General features: G+C 41.9%; 1 protein-coding gene and 1 long non-coding RNA gene across 3 annotated transcripts in view; both read left to right on the forward strand.

The window, feature by feature from the left end:
- The window catches only part of CNNM2 (cyclin and CBS domain divalent metal cation transport mediator 2), a 119,480-nt gene that overhangs the window by 11,616 nt on the left and 83,393 nt on the right, over positions 1–24,471 (forward strand). The window lies entirely within an intron of this gene.
- Positions 1,902–5,814, forward strand: LOC113949394. Its single transcript, XR_003528440.1, has 2 exons — positions 1,902–2,006; positions 4,260–5,814. It is a non-coding gene; the product is annotated as an uncharacterized LOC113949394 (long non-coding RNA).

Genomic DNA, 24,471 nt, shown 5'->3' on the forward strand with positions numbered 1-24,471 from the left:
GGTTGAACCTCTGAGTGCATTTGTAGAGCCAACATGCAAGCAAATAGAGTAGCTTTCTTTTTTCCTGCTTTCTTCAATGCCCCTGGGGTTAAGGGTGGGGATGAAGGTTTCCCTGTACTGTGTGATGCACCACAGATGGGAATCCCAGTCTCTTCTCTCTGCGCGGGCATGCTTGCTGTGCATAGGATGAGAGGTCTTCCAGGAGAGCTGTGATGTCAGTGGCTCTATTCTGTTAGTGTGTTTTTGGTTTTTTTTCTTTCCAGAGCAGCTGTTTTGAATTTTCCAGTTTTTACTGTAATCTTTGAACAAGCTTTATTTTATTATGAGAGAGACACTGTGGAAGCGTGTGGGGTGGAGTGAAGACATGCATACATTTGAATGTCGAGGTCATTTTCATTTCTGATTACTGGCCTGAAAACCATGTATAAACTTGCTTCTTGCCTGCTGTTTGAACATGGTCCAGTGGTAAGAGGCTTTAATACATTTCTTCTTTGCAAATCATCAACCTCACATCTTCCAGTAAAGGAAAGAATTTGAGACTATAGCTTCCAAGAGTAATAGCCCTCTCAACCCTATGCAATGCACAGGCTCCAACCAAAAACTTCCAAGGAAAATATTCAGAAAAGGGGAAGTTGTCTAACTGTATCCCTGATGGTGTTTCATTTAAACTACTTGGCTTTGCAGAGAGATCAGTGCTCTCTTTTTTTCAAATAGACATGGAGCCATCCTGGAACTAAGAACTATGTGGACTATCTTAATCCAAGCATAGTGTAGAGAAATTAAGAAAATGTCTCTTACTTCCCCAGTTTATATTGATGATGCTCTGTAGTTTGCCATTGTTCCCACTATCCAGTTAATCCCTAGATGAAAACACGCTTGGAAGTATTGGAGGCTGCTTCCAGGTACCCTGCTTTCTGCTTACCTCTACCTCCTGATCAGAAGAAAGAGCTGAGTCCCTTGAGCAGTGTTTGAAAGGTTTAAAGGAGGATGCTGAGTGAAGAGCTACCATGAGGATGTTGGTAGGTTTGGGGATTTGGGCGGTATCTGGGTCTGCATCTATTTCCTTTGAAAAACACTAGAACAGCAATGTCCTGCCAGTTTTTAGAGAGAATATTTAGGAGGGAATGAAGTACTTTAAACCTCTTTCAACAAATGAGGTTATCATAACTATCCTCTCCAGAACTGCAGTTAGTAGTTGTGACAAAGAATGAGTGTGTACTGTGATTAAACATGTACTCCCATAGTTAGAGACAGTATGCTGTTTCTGGGAGCAAGAACTCTTGCTGTGGTAATGCTTGTGAATAATTCTAACAAAAGGAATTCTCATCTCTCCGTGTTTTCTGTAGCTTTGAGGATGATTGGGACATAAAAAACCCTGAAGATATGACTAGATGAAAAAATCCTTGCAGATAGGAACAGATTTTTTTTTAACCTTGTAAAACTGAGTTTAAAGCATATAGGAGACTTAATTTTCCTATTCCCAAGGAAATCAAGGGCATAACTGCTTCAAGTGAATTGAGAGCTGGGCAAGTATAAAGTGTTGGGTTTTATCTTTTGGATTTCCTAGAGCTGTCCAATGTTGCAGTTGACTGTGATGCCTTCTCCTTGTGCTTCAATTACTTTGCTCTATAATGCGGACTTGTTTTTGTCCCTTTTCCATATATCAGCTGAAAGGTTTTCTGGGAGCTGGTATGTTTCAGCTTTTCTACTGTAATTTAGGTTCTATAATAGCAGTTTGGTTTAATGTTCATCTAACAACTTCCTTGCAAGTTGATTGCAACTTTCTTTAAACTGACAGTCCTTCCAGTGACTCAGATTTTGTTTCTCTTGCCCTGAGTTCCTTGGCTTTATTCAGCATTTTCACTCTCCTTTTTCAGATCAATGTGTAGTTCTCCTGGCACTGTTTGTTGGCAGAAGGTGGGGAAAACCAGAGAGAGTCTAGGAGACAGTGGCAACAGATAAGACGAGGCCATTCCACTAGGCAAGTGTGTGGAGACACAGCTGAGGTGAATGGTACATGGTTAATGCTCTGTTTTGTGAAGCTTTATGGCTACTAAAATTGCTGCTATAAAGTTTATTGTTGGGTGCTTTCTAACCTCTTGCTGATACAGAGGGTTTTAATCTGTTGTTTTTTCCTTATGGTGTCAGAGGTGCCATTTACCCTTTTATCCTGTGCTGCTTGTCATTTGTTTTCAAATGGTTTTAAGGTAATGTCCAGTTTAGGATTAATTACATACTAAATATTTTTCTGTTTTTCTGGGCTGAAAATCTAGTAAGCAAGTCTTTAGTGGCATAGCTGTTAGTGCCTAAATTCCCAGTCTCAAGGGATATTCGGGTAGCTGTCCTTTTTTCATGTCAGTGACAAGGTGGTAACCAAAGTATAATTAAATACCTTGGCTCCCCCATGAGCCAGAAAGTCCTGAGCTCTTATTCCTGGTGCCACTGGAAGGTTGCTCTTACACCACGGACAGGTCATGTACACCAGAGGGTAACACTTCAGTGTTCTTCATTGCAATCCATTCCAAGGAGCCTTAAGCAAACTGGCTAAGAGAAATGCAGCAACACAAATCAAGTCTGTTTTCACTATCGGTGAATCCCATTCATTTCGGATGAAAAGATTGACTTGGTTGGGCTCTTTCCCTTATTCCATATGTGGTGATGTGATATGGGGATAGCTCAGCCTACCAGCCTTCTATTTGTCAACAGTTAAGGGGGTTTGCAAGGTTTGTCTGTGTGACAGTCTAACCCTGCTCTGAGGTGGTGCAGTGTGTGTATGCTGCTCCGTCTGTCCTGTGTTTTTTGAGTGTATTGGCAAAGACTGAGTTCTGCCACTGCTTTGATGTCTGTGCACATCAGGTTCTAGGCTGGACTTGCCTCTGTGACACACAGAATTGTCGCAGAACCTGTGTCCTGATGATACTATTATCACTATGTCTCTTGATGCTTCCGTTAATGACTGATGTCTGATTAAAGTGTCTGTTAGTGCAGAACGTCGGCATTGACTCATAATCCAGGGCACCACTTCTGCTAGCATAAAGTTGTGCCCTTGTGATCATAATGACTTGTCTAGCTCCATCTTGGCTCTTCATTGTTTTCTTTGACATAGGAGATAGGAACAGTATGGAAGAGCTGAGAATTTTCCTGCTTGTCCCATTCAGAAAATGGATGTGACTGGGACAGTGAAGGCATGATTTGTATTCTCATCCCTCTTCCAGGGGTTAGGCTTGTGCAGGGAAGGGGTGGACAAGGGACTAGTTCATTCTTCTTGCCATGACTGACTGAATGAAAAGGTGAATGAATGGTATTCTTCAGTAAAGTGTCAATTCAGAAGTCTCATTGGAAAAGTTGCTACCAGAAGTGATAGAAGGAGATTTCTAGTTTTAGATTAAATTATTTTTCCTTAATTTTTAATCCCTTTGTGTTGGAACAAGGAACCGAAGGGAGTGATGGCAGGACTAGGCAGGGCAGCCTTTGCAGACTGTAAGGAGGAGATTGGGAGTGTTGCAACCTTTGAGTTGTTAACCTTTTGAAGTGGCATGGGCTAGATGTCTCATTACCCTCGCCTCAACACAGGCACGTTTTATCTGTGACATACCAAGCAAATTGCCTTTTGCCTCAGAGATGGTGAAGGGCTGTTAAACCTGTTTGGCTTCGAGGCAGTCATTCTGTGGATTCTCTTTATCTGCACTGTGAGGGTCAGGAGGCCTGCAGAAGCCACCCTCCTCTTCCCAGGTCTCATGTCTGCTCTACAGGACCAGCACTTAAGGCAAAAGCTTCTGTGTTGAATGAGGGGATTTTAGTAAGCGCTTACAAAAATAGTAGTAGACTGTCCCTCCAGGGCCAGGTAAGGGAGCTGCAATGCTTGTGGAGAAATCTGCAGTCACAATTGAATAAGCCAGTGATTGCTGTGCTTGAGTATGATGTTTGAAAATATTATTAGAGAAAATGGAACATTAAGCTAGGTCTGATTTTAATTTTGATACTAAATTTTGAAGGCCAGTTGTCATGTGTTTCTTATTTTCCCTATCAGAATAAGCTATTTTTAACATAAATGACTGGCTGCATTGGTGTCTGTCAAAATGCTGGCTTCAGCATGAAGAAACAATTGATCTGTACCCATACATGATTTATGTACCCATAAATGCATTTTTGGCAGTGATCGTGTTTCTTAGTACATCACACATCTGTAGCAGGTGACAGTAATGCAGAACAAAGCTATGAGCATTTCTGTTTGCTTCTCTTTTTCTTTTTTCTTCCAGCTATTACAAACTCCTGTGAGATTGCTGAGACAAGCCTGGGTATTGGAGGTGGTTGAGCAGAATCCAGAAGCCCTGTAAAGAGAGGGAAAGTGAGAGAACTCCACTTGTTCAGTGCATGGGAGAAATTTAAAGCATAAAATAAAGAAAATGAAAACTATCCTAAAAAGAGTAAAATCTACTGATGGGAATAATCATTAAAGTATTTGACCTCCCTCTGCTGTTCCTGTCACAGCTAACACGCTCCTGGCTTGCAGTTTGTCCTTGCCTGTGTTTTTGGCGTGTCTCAATAATCCCTCTTATGTTACCAAAACAGGTGCCACATAGACACAAGCAAAGAAGTTTTCTTACTGTTCCACCAAAGGATATGACTCATTGTTGAAGGGATGGTTCATTTGGTGGAGCAACTAAACTAAAAGTATGGAAATTTTCAGGGTTTCCAGTGATAAGTCTTTCCTTTGGATATTTTCTGTGTTATGGATACAAGAAAACTTTTGACTGTGGACATTGGCCTATTAGGGATTGACGTGTCGTTAAGTTTAATTTATGTGAGCCTCATAATGCAGGTGACTGCTTGGTAGTGGAAGTTGAGCTAGATTTGAATCTGTAGAAGGTTATTGACTTGATCTTTTAATCTGTCAGCTCATTCTTCACTCCTCTTTTCTGTTTGGATGTTGTAGTATTGAGATGTTTTTGGAAAGAGTACTGGGAAAACTTGCAAACATTTTTCAAACAAAAGATGATTTGTCTTCATGGCTGGGAGGGTTCATTTGGACACTTGCTCTGAAATTTTTTTTTGTTTGGAAAACTGAAGTTCTTAGAAGTTAGATGGCCTTTGTTCTTTCCTCTGTCTCAGACATCTGTATCAGCTCTCTCACCGAGCTCTTTATCTTACTTGGCTTTTCTGTGGATGCCTGGAGGCCTTGGCTCACATTCTCAAGAGTGTCCACTGGTTCAAGAAGCCATCGCTGCTATCAAATTACCTTGACAGCTGTTGTCCCATTTCATATTTGCCATCCCCTCCCCCTGGCTCCCTTGTGATTTTTGGCAGAAGCTGTGGCTATTGAGCAATAAAACTTGGATCTGAGAATCCTGTTGCTGGTGGGAAAATGAGATGAGAGCATGCTAGTTAATGCCTTGCAACTTGACTTCTTGATGATGTACAATCAGTAGCATCTTTATTTAAAACCAAAACCTACCACTAGCTACTGTGTGGATTGAGTGGATAGTTTGTTTACTGTTCATCTGGAGTTGTGTGATAGGTGCTGGTCTCTTAAAATAGCACACTCTATACCAAGGTGTTTATAACCAGAAAAACTCTTGATTCTGAGTCCTTGATAAATGCCTAAGGACTGCAGAACAGCTTAGATGTTCATGTTAATGAAAGTGATCCATAAGGGCACAATTGTCTTTGTCTTCATGTTACTTGTATCGATGATCCTGCCCCTGTGTAACCTGGAATAGAGCTCCTGTAGTGCTGTTTAGTAGACATTAAAGATGACTCTATAAGAAGTAATTGGTCTTGCTTTGATTTGAATTAATAAAATGTAGATATTTGTAGCATTTGTGGACTCTTCTTTTGTGTGTGTTTGGGGATCAATTACCGGTCTTTTAAATGAAACCATAAAACACTTTTGACAACTGACAGAAATGGTGATGATCTTGGGGCCAACCATGACAAGAGAGCTGCCATCTCTGTAAATCTCTCCTTTCAAGATGTTTTGGGTTTCTTTTGTCAGTTGTTTCAGAAGTTGGCTGATGCATGGCATGCTTTAATCTCTACTGATCATTCCTCTTGTCCCTGTTGGAACATGTCAGCAACTAAATTTTGTGTAACATACTGGCAAACTAGGAAGGAAGGAAGGAGCAGATCTTAATTGGAAAGATGACTGACAGAAAACAATTAATGTATCCGGAACACTCAGTTGTGAGGAACGCATATAGGAAAAACATAAAAAAAATTCTTTTGCTTGCAATGTGTATGATTTACTAGCTGATAATATCAGTGTGAAATGTAAAGCTTGTAAAAGGCTGGATCAAACCAGCCTTAGTGCTTGTTTTACAGCTCCTAAATTACTGTTCCAAAGTGTGAAGACCAGACTCCTCCTGAAACACGTGCTGCCCTGTTCTGTATGTGTCTGTGGAGAAGGGCACTTTAAGAAGTCAGTGGATGGTTCTGCTGTGTATGGAGTGAAATCATGAGTTCAGAGTGGCTGTAAATTTGAGGGCTGGGGCCTTGGGGTTCCATCTTGGTTGGAGTGAGTGGCTCGTGGCACATGATGTGGTCTTAGCATCTCATGTGCTGTGGAGTCCTTCTGGGTCCGAAGAATGGCTGTGGATACAGGGTGTTCAGCTGTGAAGTCAAGGGGGGAAAACTCAGAAAGCATGGGATCAAAAAGGATGTCCTCTGACTTTAGGAAATCACAGCTACATCGATATTACCCCTGGAAAAGAAATAGAAGTAAAATAAGAGAATGGATTATATCTAGGTGAAAAAGCACGAAGCTGTAATGTTTGAGTTGCAGGGTGGGATGCACATGTTTTCTGTTGACATGTGGGGAAATAACATTTTACTGACTTCTCCCCTCCCCCCAAATGAAAACAAACACTCTTAAGGCCTCAGTTTGGTTCAAAACTTGATTTAAGCTTTCTTGTTTGTTGTTTGGGGTTTTTTGTTGTTGTTGTTTTCTTTTTTTTTTTTTTTTTAAGGAAAAAGGTGGCAATTTTTCTGCCCTGTCCCACATCCCTTGCTATCCTGGCATTTATCATGGGTTTAAACAAGGTGCTCCTTGGCCTGCTCTCTCCATGGAGATTGCAGAAAGCGCTGGAAGGCTTGAGCTTCCTGCGATCCCTGGCATGTCTTCCGTTACGCAGCTACGGTTATTGTAGCAGTAGGGGACTTGTTAGTTTTCCAACTGCAGTTCCCAGCAAACGTGTCCGCTCTGCGGTGTAGACTCCTGCATGTTCGGTGTTAAAATAGTTCTATAGCTTTCAGGCATCTTGCATTTCAAATAAGGGTGGAGAAGCAAGTGTTGGCCTTTAAGGCAGGGGTTTCAAAGCTTTCTGATATCAAAGGCCATGTTGACAACTTGGCAAGCGCTTCTGGGCCCAAGTGTGTTAGATCTTCAGGATAGGGGCTGACTTGCTGCAGGCATTGGGAAGGATGTTTTGCATTGTTTAAATGTATTGTCAGATGTGTTATGTCCTTTCTCTGCAGTGTGGCTGCTGAAATGTCTCCTGCTTTCGTACTAGGCTTGGCTCACTTTCCTGTCAGCCAGAGAAGGGGTTAATTTGCTGTTACAGTCAGTTTGTCTTTTGCTGTCCAGTCTCTTCTGCCTAAACCTGCTCTGGTGGAGAATCCCATCTCCTGACCCCTCAGCTGTAGCAGCTCATGAAGTGGCTGGGAAGGGTGGAAGGGAGCATTTGAGGAAAGTGTTAATCTCTGCTGGCAGGTTATAGGGTGGGAGGAAGCATCTCAACCGTGAGCCCTTTGCAGCCCTCTCCTGGGTGTCGGAAGCAGGTAGGGTCCTGCAAACTTAGGAAAGCAGCCGGTTCTGGCAGGGCAGAGCCTGTCTATCCTGGTCAAGGTCTCAGAGGTCTTACCAGGTTACTTGCTGCTTGTTGACTGTTTGAAATACCAGCATGTGTCGCTTCCGCTCTGCTCTCACGTTTCCCAGCCTCGCTGAGCTGCTGCTCTGCCTCCTTGCGTTGGGTGCTTCAGCTGCGTTGGTTTGCTGTGGTATCTGAGCAGCTTTGGGTGCTAAACAAACACCTTACCAGTGCTTCATGAACTGTGCTTGCATCTATAAGAAGGTTTATTTTCAATTCCTGTGTGAGGCAAGAGAAGTGCGAAGGACAGTGCTACAACACTGTGCAGAAAGATAAATGCAGTGCATAGAGATGTACCAGAACTTCTCTTAATGTCAGCCCTGTTGCAGCCAGTGTAGCTCTGAGGTGTGGAGTGCAACCAGGCTAATTGTTTGGATCCTTGTCTGGCTTGTGGATAGAGCATTGAGCTCTGGCTGCATGGCTGGCTGGCATGCTGGAAGGAGCAAAGCTGGCACGGATGTTTCAGCTTTTAAATGCAGTCACAGGTTTTGGTCTGAGGTAGAAGCGTACTTTAAGAGCTACATTGTTTTGCACGAAAGACTAAACAACAAATCCGTAGCAGTCTGGAGGAGAAGCCAGTTCTCCTAACTCCTGATCATGTGCTTTCACCACAAAGACCCCATTTCTTCTTTTACTTAACTGAAGAATTCCATTAGATCAAAAGCTAGTTAAGGAAAATAGAGCCCCATGTGGTCCTGTGTGGTTACTTAGGCAAGTGCTATTTTTAGGAATCCGAATTGAGTAAGCCCTGGCTCTTGCTGCTGTTAAAATCCATGGAAGGAAAATTAAAAGGTCTACCTTCATCTCAGCTGCATGTAGGCCACTAGGCTCCAGCCATCCTTTTTTTTTTTTTTCTTTTTCCCTCACTTGTGCCTCCCCCCGCATATTTGCTGCCTTGCGGGGGTTTTTGCTTTTCCAAATGAGAGTTAATCAGTTCTTTGGGCGTGGGAGATTTGGAATAAGGCGGGTAGGAAGTAACGAGTTGTTTCCAAGTTGTTCCCGTTGTTAATGAGCTCTTGCCCTCCAGTCCTAGGGTTCAGCCTAACTCTGCTCAACTTCTCACTTTAGTTTCTGTGGCCCAGTTCCATTGGTCTGTAGGTGTTTATCTCCTTATCAAGAACAGGGAGCCCAGGCTTGCAAAATGTGACTTGTTTGCAGCACTCTCGCCGTGGTGCTGCTGAAGGAAATTTCTTGATCACAGTTTTATATGCAGTCCTGCTTGACCTGCTTTGTAGGAGCATTTGGGGTGGTGGGCAATGATAGAAGACAGACAGTTTGGTCTTGAATAAAAATGTAAGAGTACAGTTCCTTTTCTGAAAACAGTTGCCTGACATGACCAGATTCCTCTCCATGACTTCATGCCCCAGCTTGCAACATGCAGAGGTTTTATTGGTTATTTTTGTGAGTATTTTTCTGAGCAGAAAAGCAGAGGGGTAAGGTGGAGAGCATGGCAGGAAAAGAAGCTAAATGCTGAGGAGGCTTTGGTAGCATGGCTCTGTGGAAAGCCTGCTGACTCTTTTTGAACTGGCTGAAAAGACTGAGAACTGTAAGCATTGCTGTGTTTGATTCATGCTGTTTGCACAAATTACTTTTCCATAATTTTTTAATTAAAAAAATGTGAGGAAAACACTGTCACAATTCTAATACCCTTTGTAATGGCGTGGAAATTTAGCCGAAAGACTTGATTGAGAAGTGAGTGCAAACAGTGTTTTGAGTTTGAAAAGACCCTGTGTTGGCTGATAATTTTCTTCAGGTTGCATGATCTCTGCTTGGAGAACCCTTTGTTTGAAAACAACAGCAGTAACAACAAAAAAGCTCCTGAAATCTTGTGTCAGGGCTAAATTTGCTGCAATACTGGGCTGTATGGAGAAGACGTAGCAATATTCTGCGAAAAATTTGAGATCTTTTTAAATGCTGAGCAAGTAGCTGGTGACCTTTTAAGGCTGGCTGACATTAGCCACTTGCTAGTGTTTCATGTCAGGATGGGAAATTAGTCAGGGATAATAGTTGTCTGTGCTGGTATAAATGCAGTTAGATGGACAAAGATTTCATAATATTTCATTTTTCTCCGTTTAGAGATCTGGGTTGAGTTTGGCCAGCAAAAGAGCGATCTTACTGATACAAAGTGCATGTTCCCTTGGGAGCCCTAGGTATGTCTGACGTGTGCAGAACCCGCAGGTGACTTAAACTGAAGCAATGCCTGAAAACAATAATAGGAAAGTATTAGTCTAGGGATAGTTGAAGATCAAAACATCCTTGACTGTGCTTAGAGTATGGAATGTACAGTGCTACACTGCTGTGACCTTGGTAGCATGAACAAGGCTCAGAGATATTTAACAGATACATAAGGATCTGTTGGCTAAAAGATCCCTCTTCCACATATGTGTGTAGTCAGCTCTTCTTCTCTCCCCACCCACAGCTGCTTTAGCTGTGACAGTCAATCAGTTCTGTAGAGCAAGAAGCTCTTCAGGTCAGAATGGAAAATGCTCATGTGTGGAGGATGTGTTCTTGTGGCTATTGGGGATTGTGCTTATGACCCCTTTCTGCAGTCATTCCCAGGACATTGGTTTACCACTTCATGTCCTGTAATGCTTGTGGCAGAGTTGGGATTTTGTTTGGAGGACTCTCATCTGTGCAACTGTTCTACCTCAACACAAGGTTTTGCTGAGTATTTGTTCTCAGAACTTCCAAAAGTAAGGTGATGCTAGAGTTGTTTTCTGTCTGGACAATATGGAGGTTTTATGTCTTCCCATCATGGAATGGAAGTGCAAGTAACTAATCCTAAAATCTTTGAAAAATGTGGAATAGATAACACTTAGCTGCCCTTCATGTGGGCAGGGAATGAGAAACAGCATCAGTATGTGAACTGCTGCAAAGAGCTGCTGTACAGTGCTATAGGACTGGGAGCCAGGAATTTTCATCATAAAATATTGATCTCTTTCTGTGTGGAAAAGGAAATTGAGGTAATGACTTGTTACTGCAGAGTCTCAGTGCTGCAGCTTAGCGAGAGAACAGACCCCTGCCGTGCCACAGAGTGAAATTGGGGGATGCGATGTCCTATGGTGACAACCACTAAACTGATTGGCAAGATGTGACATCCAGTCAAGTGAACATGCATAGCATTTCTCGCTTGTGTCCTTGCAGTTGAAAACACGCATTTTAATGTTTTCAGTCTGCCAAACAAACTAATTCTCTAAATGTGCTTCCTCTCCCGCCCCTAACCTCACACTTTCTGGGTAGCACTGCAATGGATGACTTTGCTGACTAGCCTCAAGATCTATTTTTTTCTGTGTGTTTTGCTTCCCTCCTCCCACCCCCCAATGTTGTTTCCCTAATGCTATTTTTTTTCTTAATTAGTCTTTGATATCCATAACCTGTACTTTGTGTGTTAGCTTTGGGTGTGTTTTCACCTTTAAATCCTATTGGGATATGGGATGATCTAGGTATACTCTCTAGGATGTCTTTACTTTTAAAAAAGATCCTATTTTTAAGGTAGTTATTTTGCAAGAGACAAATGAGAACTGCATTTTCAGAGTAGGTAAATCCCAGTGGTGTTTTTAATTGTTTTCTTTTGGCAGAAGTTTTTTTTGTTTGGTTGGGGTTTTTGTTTGTTTGTTGTTTTGTGGTTTTTTGTTTGTTTGCTTTTATTTGTTTTGTCTTTGGGTTTTGTTTGTTTGTTTTTTAAAGAAACAGCTGTGGAATTATTGCCACATTGTGTTTTGGAGCATTCAAAGTAGAATGCAAAAGGTGACTGAATACAGATGCCCAGGGGCAGTGGTGTTCATTCCATGTATATATGACTCTAACCAAAGTCAGTGAAGAGTTTTAGTCCCTAAAGAGTTGCCTTTAAATGGCCAACAGCGTGGCTAATCTTGCTCTGGTCCCAGGTTTCTCCTCTAAGGGAAGGGAGTGACTGTGATAGTTTTGAGAGTTACAGGGGTTGTGAGAAGGTGTGCAGAAGAAGGGCTCTGTAAGAAGCTGGCAGAGAGCAGTTCAGCAGCAGCAGTTTAGCTCCTGCACAGCCACATATTGGATAAAGCACTGGCAACTCTTATTCCCCAACAGAGGAAATAGTGAATATTAAGTAGAGAAGATTGTGTTGAGAATTAAAACATTAAAAAAAGATTGCCTTGCCTTGCTGTGCAGTTGGAGAAGCTGACTCACACCAACCTGTGTGACAGAGCAGTTAGAAAAGTGTGTCACTTCAGCCCAGGAGAACTGTAAGAACAGAAGTGAGGTAATATATATTAAAATTACATCAAAGGCTCTGGGAGATTTTAATGAGTTCAGCCCCATATTTATTTTCATGGTTAGGAACAGAAATAACTGAATCATGTAATGGAAATATTCTGGAATGGGGAGATGTAACAGCCAAAACTGTCTCTAAGTTGGTCAAAGGATTCTTTAACTCCAGGTGGGCTGCTTCAGTTTAGGGTATTGAGAGCTTGAAGAGAGAGGATTTAGGCAGAGCAGAGACCTGGTGAAGGTCCCAAAATGTGAAAATCAGGTAAGCATGGCAGAGTACTCCTTGTGTTAGCACTTGGTATCAGCAGCAGGGCCCAGTCAGCTGTGCTTTGGGCTATACTCTCACTTTATTCTTAGGACTCTCTATTAGTCTGGACTTCCAGGATGGTTGGATGGATCCCATGGGCCGGAGGTGCTTCTGAGTGTAGTTGGGCCCCAGCTCCCCCTGCCAGGCTGCTGCAGTGGTGGCTCACCCCAGCTTACCTCGGCAGGGCTCTGCTGTTCCCCAGGGCAGCTCTCAGCTCAGGTTTTCCTTTGCAGATAACCAGGTACTGCAGTGGGGTAGCACTGCCAGTCATTTCAAGGCTTAAATTTTTAAGGGTACCCCACATTGCAGGGGAATTAGTGCTTTCTTTGCAGCCCCCAGAGAGTGTCAGGGATGAGTGCCAGCTTACCATCCTCTCCTGTCTTTCTTCCTCTCTCAGAGCTCTTTCCAGCAGCTTCCAGCAGGCAAACTCTGGGCCTTTTCATATACACGTGCCTGTGGCATATTCAGAGTGCTGCAGGAGGTTTGTCGTGTAGCTGAGGGTGTAGAGTTGTATGTGCCTGTGTCAGCAAACCTTTCCTAATAGTTGGGTTTGAGAGGGCTTCTGCATATTCCCTTGCTTTTCTGTGCTCTCCTGGGGCCACTTAAGCCACTGCTAGTGCTGCACGCACTGTATATTTGTGCAAGCAAGAACCTAAGTATTTTCCCCAGGCTTTGCTGAAGGAAAGAGATATTTTTTAAAAATGGCATGCTTTTGTTTTATTCACTTTGCCTAAAATGAAGGGAGATGTTACTCTGCCGGTCAGAGGTTTGTGGAAGCAGGGCAGGTGTGTGGCTGTGATAGAGGTGAATGTATTTGCTCTGGCACTTGGCTGCAGCTGTAAGGTTACTCTGCAGCCTGTGGAAATTATCTTTGTGTGGCATTTCAGTGGCAGCAAAGGCTTTAGGCGCTGGAGCTTGAGCCCTGTCCCTGTAGTTTTGGGGAAATACATCGGCTACCATTGGGCTGGATGGTGTATATGTCCTGGAAGGAGCAGAGAAGTCATAGACTGAATCAACATCAACATTTGGCAATACATTTGCATCTCCTTAATTAGTATTGAGACAGTCATGTCTTGCAGAGAGATAGATGTTAGGCTGGACCAGTCTAGCCTTCTCATTTGGAAGAAAGATGACAGATATGAGAAACAGAGACCTTGTGAATTGGGAACCACTTTTCTTTTCCAAGTGACTAAGCTAGGAAAGCTTCAGTAAGATTATTTCTTAAAAAGAATCTTTAAGGTCCTATTTGGAGAAGAAAAAAAAAAGGAATTTCTCTAGCATCATATTATTGCTGTTCTATTAATTTTTTTAGAGTTGAACTTCCACAGTAGCTGAAAAACTATGTCTTTTCCTCCCTCCTTTTTTGACTAATTTCACCTTGAATAGATAAATTCTAAAAGCAATGCAAAGAAATTCTGTCTATTAGGTATCTGTTCATGGAATAATACTGCTATTCTTTCAACTGGCAAATTGCTTGGAAAATTAACGAAATACTAAAAATCAGTATTATTCTATGGTGCTTCACAGTGTAAACTTGATTGTCTGCATCCTCCATATACTGACGAGAGAAAATTGTAACTTAAGGTTTAGTCACCTTCAAGGTCTTAGTGAACTTAATCTTGTATGTCTGATACTGGTACTTTCCTATGTTTATGTGTATTGCATGTTAGGAAGGCATGAGGGGCAATTCCCTGATCTCTTCCTCATGCAAAAGTGATACTTGGTGTTGCCCCTGCTATGCTTTGCAATGACTGACATTATACACTGAATTACACCCTTACTGAGCTTTTTATTGCCCAGGAGAGGGCCCATGATACATGTCTGCTGCCTGTGGTAAAGCATTTAGGTCAGTGTAAAAAGAATAAACAACAGACACTCTGCCAGAGAATGAGTAACATGGGGAGAGAGGGAGGAAGCTTTTTGAAATGTCACTTGACTCCAAATCTTTAGGTACCTGATTCCCATGGACTTTGAAGGGAGTGGTGCATCCTGAAGTGGGTTTGCTACTAAGATGCTTTTGTGGTGTGGTGTTAGCCCAGGTCCTGTTCTTGTACATAGCCGCAGAAGAGAATTCCGTCTGAGGACTGGATTATCTCTACTTCGCCTTGAAATGCAGACACCGTTAGACATCATGGTCTGACCCTGAAACATTACTTTAATCTGCCTTACATCAGAGAGGAGATGCTTTTTGATTTCAAAAATGCTTTAATTGCCTTCCATATTGTCCTTTTCTGGCGTAAATTGAACATTTAAACATATGACTGCCAAAGATTGAGTCTCCGGGCTCTTTAAAGTAGAGCATGAAGGTTTTCTTCATGCTGAAAATGCTGTGTTACACTTTGATAGAGCATAATAAAATGTGACTGCCTGAGATGAGCAGTTGCTTCATCGTGCATGACAGAGCAAATCAATTTTCCTCCCATTGCTTTTCCTCTTGGGAGATAACATGCCAAAATAGTCAGTACCCTGTACTATGAATGTTCAGGCAGACAAATTGTTCACTGAAGTTAGTGGGTTTTTTCCTTTCTGTTTTTTTTTCTCCCCTCCGATAATAGCTTAAATAATTTTGCCTTTGGAGGTCCTAGCATAGGATTTCAGATGTCCTAAAAATGTGTTGCGAGTTTATTGATTCACTGAAAGATTTTTGTAGGCTTTTTTCTCCTGTGATCCCATACCTTCTTTTTCAATTTGGCAAGCAAACAGAAAGTGTGGTTGTTTTAAAAGGTGTAAGGTGGTTGTGGACAAGGTTTGGCACAGCTATGTATGTTCTGTTCATAGAGATCTCTTCTGGAAAACACAAGTCTTTCTCTTCTTTTCTAACATTAACAGTACAGGATTATACTGTGAGGTGAATTATTAACACTGTTGTGGTGAACTGGCAAACATACCACCCCTCAAGGAGACAGAAAGGAGATACAAATAATTTTAATCTGTCAGATTTTGTATTGTAGAAAGAGTAATGCAATCTAACAAGAGTCACTGTGAGTTGTAAACAGAGATAATACAAGTATGGAAGCAGTTGGTGCACATCAAAGAAAACAGGAAATGTGCTGGACTTTGTGGAGGTGTAGGGCTGTGGAGTGCAGCGTTTTGACAAGTGATACTTTTTGGTTGTCTCTGTAGTCCAATGTACCAGGAAAGGTATCAGGTTTTTAGGAAGGGTTGGGTGCTTAGTACTTGGCAGACTGGCTCTCGTGGGGTTGGTTTGAACAACCAGGGCAGCACCTGAAAAATATGAACCATAGGATGCGAAGGGGCTTTCTTGAAATCTGAGAAACTAACTTGGCCAGTGGTACAGCCTGTGTAACTCTGCCTGTGTAACTCTGGTTGGCTGGGTTTTGGGTGTTGTGTTTTTGCTTTGTTTTGGTTTTTTTTTTTTTTTGCTTTTTTTTCTTCCCTTCCTGAAATAGCCCTGCTTCTGCTGTTCAAAAAGGATGAAATAATAAATCCTCCTCACAAACAACATTTTGCTTTACCTGTGGTGGACAACACTGACTACAGCACAAAGTTAGAGGAATGTACTGAAATTCTCAGGGAAAGAAGCAGGATCAAGAATGTTATTGCATAACACTTAGAGTTATGAGAAGATTATAAGAAGAAGCTAAAAGCAGACAGTTTGAGTAACTGTCACACAGCTACTCATAAAAGCTCCTATTTAGTGGTCATTTCTATAGGTGGCTGGAATTCCACTGTTTATGCCTGTGGATGACAGATTTGTAATAATGAAATTTCAACAAGGTGTGTCACAGAATTTGGTACCTTAAAATCTCACATTCAAGGCATTGTCTTGGATTCTTCTGGATGATGATTCCCGCAATGCAGAGGATGATTAATCCATGCTGCTCTCTGGACCTGGTAAGCTGCAGGATGCTGTTGATTGTCAGAGGAAGCTGAATATCAAAGGAGGCTGGGAGGTTCTGTGAAGGCATCAGCCTGAATGATACAAACATAACAAAGATGTTAAAACCATCTGGATTTAAGGACTAGAGTCTGTGTTACAATGATGCTGCATATTGAGGTGTAATTAGATCTGCTGGAAAGGGGCAAAATGAGTCATGCAGGAGTCAAAATTTGGCCTGTCTTAGAAAAAAAAAATCCGTCTCTTGAAGACTCGTCTTGATCTTTAAATGGTAGACTTGCTAAATGTGTTTATTGACAGAATTTCAGTCACACAAATTTTTTCCTAGATTGAAGGGGACAGGCATCACCTGGTTTTCTTGGTGCCTCAAGTTTCATGCAGACTTTTTTCAGATGAAAGTGAAAACGTGCCTAAAAATGAGATGGAAAGATGTTAGTGTGACATCTGTTTAGTGATGCCTTTGTGGTCAAAATGGTGCAGCAAAGGGCAACCTCTGCTACCTTCACTAAATTGAAAACTTGAGACGTAAGTCAAGTGACTTGTCTCAACATAAAGCCAATTTAAAAGAGCTTCCACTTTCTCAGATTATTGCCAAATGTCTGTTTTGAGACAGCTGAAGCCAGCATAACTGCTGAAACAACATGTGCACGTGTATTATCTATGTTAGGTTGACGGTTTTCTGGTCTGCTTTGGTGATGCTTAGTCCTTCTAATCCAGCTGGAAGATCTCTGGAGAGAGATCCTAGTGTGGCTCCCAGTACCCTGTTCAGTTAGTTTATTAAAGTAAACTTTTAATGTTGCCTTCACCAGAGGGGGACCAACACAGCATGAGGATAAAAGCTGCTCTCCGTTTGTTTTATCTGTAGCCATTAATTAGAAACAGACTTAGTTTCAAGGCTGATTAATTCTTCTTCATAATTCAGGCATCCTGAATATGGAAACACTGCTACTCTATAGCCATGGAGAGCACACGGATGAAACTCAAATAGCTGGGTTTGTTCACACAGTGACTGAGGATTTATACAAATTATTTAGATGTTGTGCATCTGGTTCCTTGCAATCAGAGATTCTTGCAGAGATCTTGAGCATTCATACTTTATGTATTTGCACGCCTTAATCCTCCAAATGGCTGATGGTGTAACTGTGTGTTTAGAGCCTTGGGGTTTCTCAGTGACTTCTACCATTAATTACAAATTACTTTTCCTAAATAAAAAAAAAAACTTGAATCCTGAGAGTAGGGGAAGAGATTAATACATTAGTGCAGTTGATTTGGTTTGCATCTTGTTGTGGTATTTAAGACTTCTGGTGAGCCTTTTTGATGTGTAAGGAAGGAATTGAGTATGTGTCTTTCCCTACTTGTATGCCTTGTTTAAGTAGAATAGCCAGTCTGTGTTGAAGGTCTGCTTTGTGTGTCTCCACAGATCAGTCATGGTGAAGATAGCTCCATCATGTGCTCTCTAATTACAGTGATGCATTCAATATTTTCCATCCCTTCACAGCCATATAGGCGGGGAAAGTAGACTGTTTATCTGCACAATAAAGGAAACTCAGGCTTGGAAACTCAACATGACATTATGTTCCTCTGTGGTTCATCTGCTTTCCACCCTGACTTCTCTCTCGCCATCTGCCTGCTACCCTTGCACTCTGAATTTAGCTGATGAAAAGAATTTGCAGTGGAATGAGGCAAAAGCACAGAATTACCTTGTGTGTCCCCACCCATGCCCCTGAATTTGTGATCCATATTCTCTTCCTGCAGCCTCTCTGCTCTGCAGAAGCATTTTTCTGTTTCTTCAGGTATTTACCAGAGTGGGGCCTCTGAACAATTGAGTTCAACCAGTCTGGAAGTATTTTTTTGCTACTGGGTGTCAGAATTCTTCTGGAGAGGTTAGACTGGGAGAGATCAGGGGATATCCTATGAGGATGCAGCCACAATCTAGTCTGATAAACCATTATCTAAAATAGACAGAACCTGTTATCCTGGAGAACCTTTCTGTTTTTACAGGCTAGAGAATGGATGCAGCTTTTGTAAATGTGGATTTTAAAGTTAACTAACTAAACTTCATACTTTCATGGATAATATATTGGTTCTGTTTCAGTTTCTTCACAGAGATATCCTCAACCTAGTGCTTCTTCCAGTTCTCGTACCTTGAGCACTTTACAGCAATTCTTCATGTCTATGAAAAATATAAAAGCAAATCCAGAAATTACCTGGTTTCTTTAAGGATAATCCTTCAACAACAAAACCATTACTCTGAGCAATCGTGATCTTGCTGCTGCTTCTTGACTGGAGTAGAAGCACAGATTTGTTTGTGTGGCCATAGCACACTACCTGCACAACACTCATAGGCCCTCAGTACACCCTTGCACAGTGCCTGCTTTTGTGGGACTGTGTGACCTCCTCCTGCCAGGTGACCCATGGATTGTCAAACGGGAGCAGTTTTTTTAGTGTGTTTCTTTTAGAGGGATGGATTTCCAGATCTACAGAGCTCTGTGCAGCTGCCTAGGATTGCCAAAGGAGCATTTGTGCTTCTCAGACCACAGATGTCACAGTTTTGAGAAGGTAAATGAAAACACCTCAGGAAGGTTTATGCATGCCAAGCTGTTCTTTTCTACATAGTTTAAATATCTGGAAATGCCCTTGTGGCTTATTTCAAACCGAACATACCCTTTAACCTAGGAGGTCTCATCTACTGTCTCTCAAAATTCTCCTGAAGCCTGTCAAAAGTTGAGTGTAATCAGTCCAGTTGGGTAATTCCTACTGGAAGAATTTGAATTAGGTGGGGGTTCTTCAAGATGTCTGAAAGTGTCTCTGCTTATATTACCTCTAATTTTTTTAAGCAACATTAAGAGGGTCTTGGAATAAGAGTCTCATGTAATTCACTTCTGTGCCTCTTTCTAAGATGCGATAAGAAGGGAGCACAGAAACTGGCACAAGATCATAGAAACATAGAATAGTTTGGGTTGGAAGGGACCTTTAAAGGTCATCTAGTCCAACCCTCCTGTACAGGTACGTATTTCCTCTTTGCTGTTTAGCTGTGCTCATACTTTTGAAAGCATTAATTAAACTTTTATTTACTTTTAATAGCCATTCAGTCTGCCCTTTCTAAGGGTGTCCTCTGTGGTACCTGGTGCTAACAGACATCCATGTCTGCTCTCTGCTGCTCCTCCTGCTACAGAGCCACAGTCAGAGGGGACCACAGCCTGCACTTGATGGTTCAGGCAGAAATCCAGCTCATCTGTTGTCCTTTCATAAAGGTGCTTTGCTGGGTAAGCAAAACATTCTTCTGAATAGGCACATATCTGGTAGGCACCCAGAACCATAATGCAGGGGATACTGTGCTGTGGCAAACAGTCCTGGAGGTCAAGTACGTCCTTTGGGTGGATACATTCCCTCTGAGCCTGCAGATTCAGCAACTGCAGTGAATTCAGTTTGTTACCATAATGTGGGAGGGAAATTAAGCACGAAACCCAAACAAAACTTTCCTTGGGCTAGTATAGAAGAGCAGTGTGGTTTAAGGTGAAATGAGAAAAGCTGTCTTTTCCTCTCCTTTCTTTTAGTCTGTGTTGTTATTTTATCTGAGTGGTTTCAGTAGTGCAGAAGACTATCAAGAGTTAGAGAAACTGTTCACCAACAGTTCCTTCTCATGCTGGTGAGGAGGAACTAAACACTTCTGGGGTTGCTGGGCCGAGTAGCAACACTTTGAGCAGCATGTCCTCTTTTTATTTCATGTCAATGACTGGCATAAGTTTAGCTGGCCTTCCAGGGTGGATGGGAGATGTCACCTAGTGTATCACTTTGTGTGTCTGAGTTGAGAACCCCATGGGAACTGGGGCTTATTTCAGCAGAGGAAGACTAATGGGAAGCTCCATTTGATGCTGTTGATGTCACTTAAAGGGCGGGGTCTGTTGCTTGACAGGAAGCGTCTGTTTGACCTTTCACAAAACTATGGTCTTCGTGCTGATGGTCATTAATTCCATTCCTTTTAAGGCAGTGGTGAGATTATCTTGATTTCTGAACCTTCTTTGGCTCCTGCTGGATAGCACTGACCTGGGTGTAGTCTGGAGCCTGTTAGTCTAACTGTAACTATCTTCTCCTGGCAGTCTGTGGAGATCCGGTGTCCATTCTTGTATTGTTTGTTCTTGTCAGCTGTCTGTGTAGCTGTCAGGTTGTGTTGACATACCTTTCCTCTTCTCTTTGGTGATCCCCACAGGCTAGTGTGGAGTAACTCTTTGCCCCGAGACTGCCTGACGCCATGGTACTGTCCTGTACCTGAAGTTGAAAGAGGTGCATAAACTAGACCTCTCATTGAACTGTTCCCTCTCCTCTGTTTTGTACAGCTGTGCTCTAAAATTTATTCTCCTTAAGCTCTGAAAGCTTCTTCTGTGTTAGATGTGTTGTATTCCTTGGTTTGCTTGGCTAGCTGGCCATCTAGGGATGCTTAGCTGAAAGTACCTTATGGAGTCTTCTCTTGTCCTGCGTCGGAATGAATCTTACTTAGAAACAGATCAAGCAAGTTGTGTGTGTAGAGAAGATGGAAGTTGTTTTAAAGCCTGTTGTCAGGGATAACCATTTTATCTTTTCCTCTGAGCTACTGACATTCAGTAGCAGTGTTTCCTCAGTTCTGCCATGGCCCTTTTTCCCCCCAGCTTGTGGACTAGTCAAAATGGTAGGAGGTGAAGCCTCAGGGTTTGGTTGACAGAGGTGACAAAAACTGGCACCAGGACAAGCCCATTTAGTTTAAACTACATGCAACAGTCCATTGAAATGACCGTGGTACTGCAGCATCTCTCACTGCAAGGGAGATCTTTTTTTTTTTTCCTATCTGCAAGATTGTTTCTTGGTATTTGGAATTTTTCCAGAGCTTCAGGTTATTGTGTTCTGCTTATAATTATGTGATAACGATATCAGTTAACACTGTTTCCTTAGAAAGTGACCTCTCCAGGGTCCAAGTGAGGGTGAAAGTGCATTTTGCAAGTTTGCATCCTGTACAGTGCAAGTAGCCTCTCATAGGACTTAAACAGCCAAGTGGCAACGTGAAAGCTCAGAGTACAGCTTGCCTCTTTCACAGCAATTGATGTTTGTGGGAAGTGTTTAGAAATTACTTTGAACTTGAGTGAAAGGCTGCTGATGTGGAAAAAGGCACTTGCCCCCTGTGATGGCAAATGCTTAGAATCCTGTTCCTGTGGGGCAGTTATTCCTTGGCTGATCATCACTAGAAATTCTTTGGCAGCTGTAAAATGGTGTAACATTGTAGGGGCCTTGGATAAAGTTAGGAAGAAGCACACCTATTAAATTGTTACTGTGTTAGAAAGCATCTCAACAACCTGGTTTGCAAGTACTGACCCTACTGACTCTATTGTCCTTATTTTGCAAGTTCAAAGCTAATAACATAGATGCTGACTCTGAGTTCCACAGAGATGACTCAAACCTGATTTCTATAAATCATCAGATAAAATTGATATAGTGGCTATAAATAAACCCAAATATATTCTGCTTAAAACAGAGGATTTCAGAGTTTGAATCTAATTGCTTATCTTGGAGCTTTGCCAATGTCCTAGGTAAGTCTAAATAGAAATGTTAATAAATATTGCAGGTTTAAATTGACTTTAACCCTGGGTACAAGATGGATTATTGAAGGGGGAAAAAAGAGCAAATTGCAGGAGCTTGGGGGTTTCTCAGAAGACATATGCTTATTGGAGAAGTGGAAAATTTCTATGAGAATGTACAGCTTTGATGCTGTAAGCTGCATGCATTGATTCAGTGGTGAAGTCAGGCATTGAGTTAGGGGACCATCCATATGCTCAAGGGTTTTCATGGAATTACCTGTGCAAATAACATATCCATGGAAATGATGAGGCTTAATCGTTCCCCTAGACTTGCACAGCCAGTCAGGTCTCCCGTAGGAATAAAGAAAGTGCTCTTGCTCTGCAGTCTTCATCATCTTCAGCTAAAGGTGTCTGAAGTATCCTGCTGCTCAAGGTTTTGTAGTCAGTCAACTCCCTTTTCATCCTAAAAAAAAATTGCTAATTAGTAACTCATATTTTCTCTTTGGTTTGGAAGTAAAGTGCAGCATGTAATGTATGTCTTCATTTTTGGTGAGTATTTTTCAAAATCAGGCCTCTGCCAAGCAGTTACCAAACTTTTTTTTCTTGTCAAAACCACTGAATTCCATAGGCAGCCTTCAAGCAGCTCATCAACCACTAACTGTTCCTGTTATAAAATATGTTAACTAATGAAGCTAAGCTGAGGAAAGAAACTCTAACTGGAATTAAGAATTTTACTGGAATTCTACTAAAGAATAATGAGGGATTTTTGTTGGTTTGCGTTACCTGCATTGTGTTATACAAGAACAGCATAAAATCCATAGCAATGTCACCAGTTCGCCAGACTTGGTCATCTACTTCACATGACTTCCTGCAAGGAGAGCAAGAAGTGACTGCAAGGTCACTAAAAAGCAAAGTAGTCTTAAGTGGTGGCTTCTGCATAGTATCATGATGTTAAGGAATGAGTTCATGTAATAATTGCACTACAATTCAGAATGGAAAAAGTCTGGTGGTCAGTTCTGCAGGTTAAGGATGCATCTCCTTAGCTTACAGCTTGACTATTGATAAGGAATTAGCGGGGAAAACTGACCCTCTTTAACTATTTATTCCTACTCTTTACCCTGTAACATTTCTTTGTGGCTTCACTCTGGCCTTGTTTTCAGTGAAATACTGCCTGCAGACTTCTGTTGAGTAGGAAGGTAAGGGAGGGGAAAACCTGGTGTATTCCACTTGCTAGGATGTTCTTCAGATGATTTAATGGGTTGCCTTCAGCAGCTCTTCTGAGTTGTCCTGGTGCTTCAGTGGTAAGATCAGTACCGAGGACAAGAAAAGTGCTGATGAACATATTACAACTTGCATCTATTCTAAGGCCATTGGAATAAAGTTTCTCTCTGCTTCCAGTTTTCTACTCTTTTGAACCACATGGAGCTAGTTTTGTCAGTCATGCACATGTACTCATGTTTAGAATCGGGCTGAGGTCATGTTCATGGTCGTATGCTGTTGGGGCAGCTTGTAAATTAACCCTGCTTTGATATCCCACATCAAATAGGAAGGCATATTTCATGCCTTTATGGACACAAGTACAGCAAATCTCCTCGCCTTCTTTTCCAACAAGGCTGAAAATCTGCTGTGACAGAAGCCTGTCCTGTTGCAAGGTTGTGTTGTGTTTCTGGCATCTGGGAGACTGGCTCTTTTGGCCTCCTTTGCTTAACAGTCTGGAGGTGTTCTGAATTTTTGTCTGACTTGAAGGCAAAATCAATACTGATAATATTTTGAGATTGTGCACAAGAGAAAGGAGGTGATGCATCTTCACCCTGATGCTTCTGGTCTGCTTTCACATCAGACACGTGGGTTCTGAATGCAATTGGTGTGGAAGCTGTGTCAAAATGCTCTGTTGCCTTCTGCTGTGGATGCCCTCATTTGCTGAAAAGGAGTTGTTAATTTTACGCTTCTAAAATTCTTGTGCTCCTGAGAAGTAAAAACAACAGTTCTTTTTTCATTGGATGATGACCAACAGGCTTGTGTAGATACTAAATATTAAGCCTTACTTGGAAGGGAATGTAGCAATGACATGTCTTAGGCAAGAGTTACCACCTGCTCTTTCCCCCTCCATTCCCACAAATTCCTCCACCGGTAGCGAATTAAATCTGGTCACAGTGCTTGGAGGCCTTTTAGTCATAACTAAAGGGCTGTGGTGACAATTTCTGTTATGTCTGTCCATGCTTATGTCATTTTGACAACCCAATTCACAAAACACTTACATGTGATTCCTCTGAAACACTCAGAACAGCTCATCTTCATGAAGCAATGGTTATTGATTAAAATAAATAAATAAATAAATAAATAAATAAATAAATAATGGTCATTCTTCCAAAGGGAAGGATTTATTAAAATCACTCAACCTACATTGGGCTCGAGGACATGTTTTTAAATAGAAGTAGCTCCACGAATATTCACTTCTTGCATCTAGTCTGTTGTCCCTGTTGTATGCCCAAACACAGCAGCTTGTTCTTGTGAATTGTTTGAATTTTGCAAGAGTTATGGCTGTTTTTTCCTGTCTCCTTTTCCTTGCCCACCAAGCACTCAGCGGCAGCACCAAGGTACAAGTCAGACCCCTCAGAAGCACTGTTACTTTATGACTTGGCAGTGGTT

Source organism: Corapipo altera, unplaced genomic scaffold, assembly GCF_003945725.1.
Source record: "Corapipo altera isolate COAL_440 unplaced genomic scaffold, ASM394572v1 56, whole genome shotgun sequence".
Lineage (NCBI taxonomy): Eukaryota > Metazoa > Chordata > Aves > Passeriformes > Pipridae > Corapipo > Corapipo altera.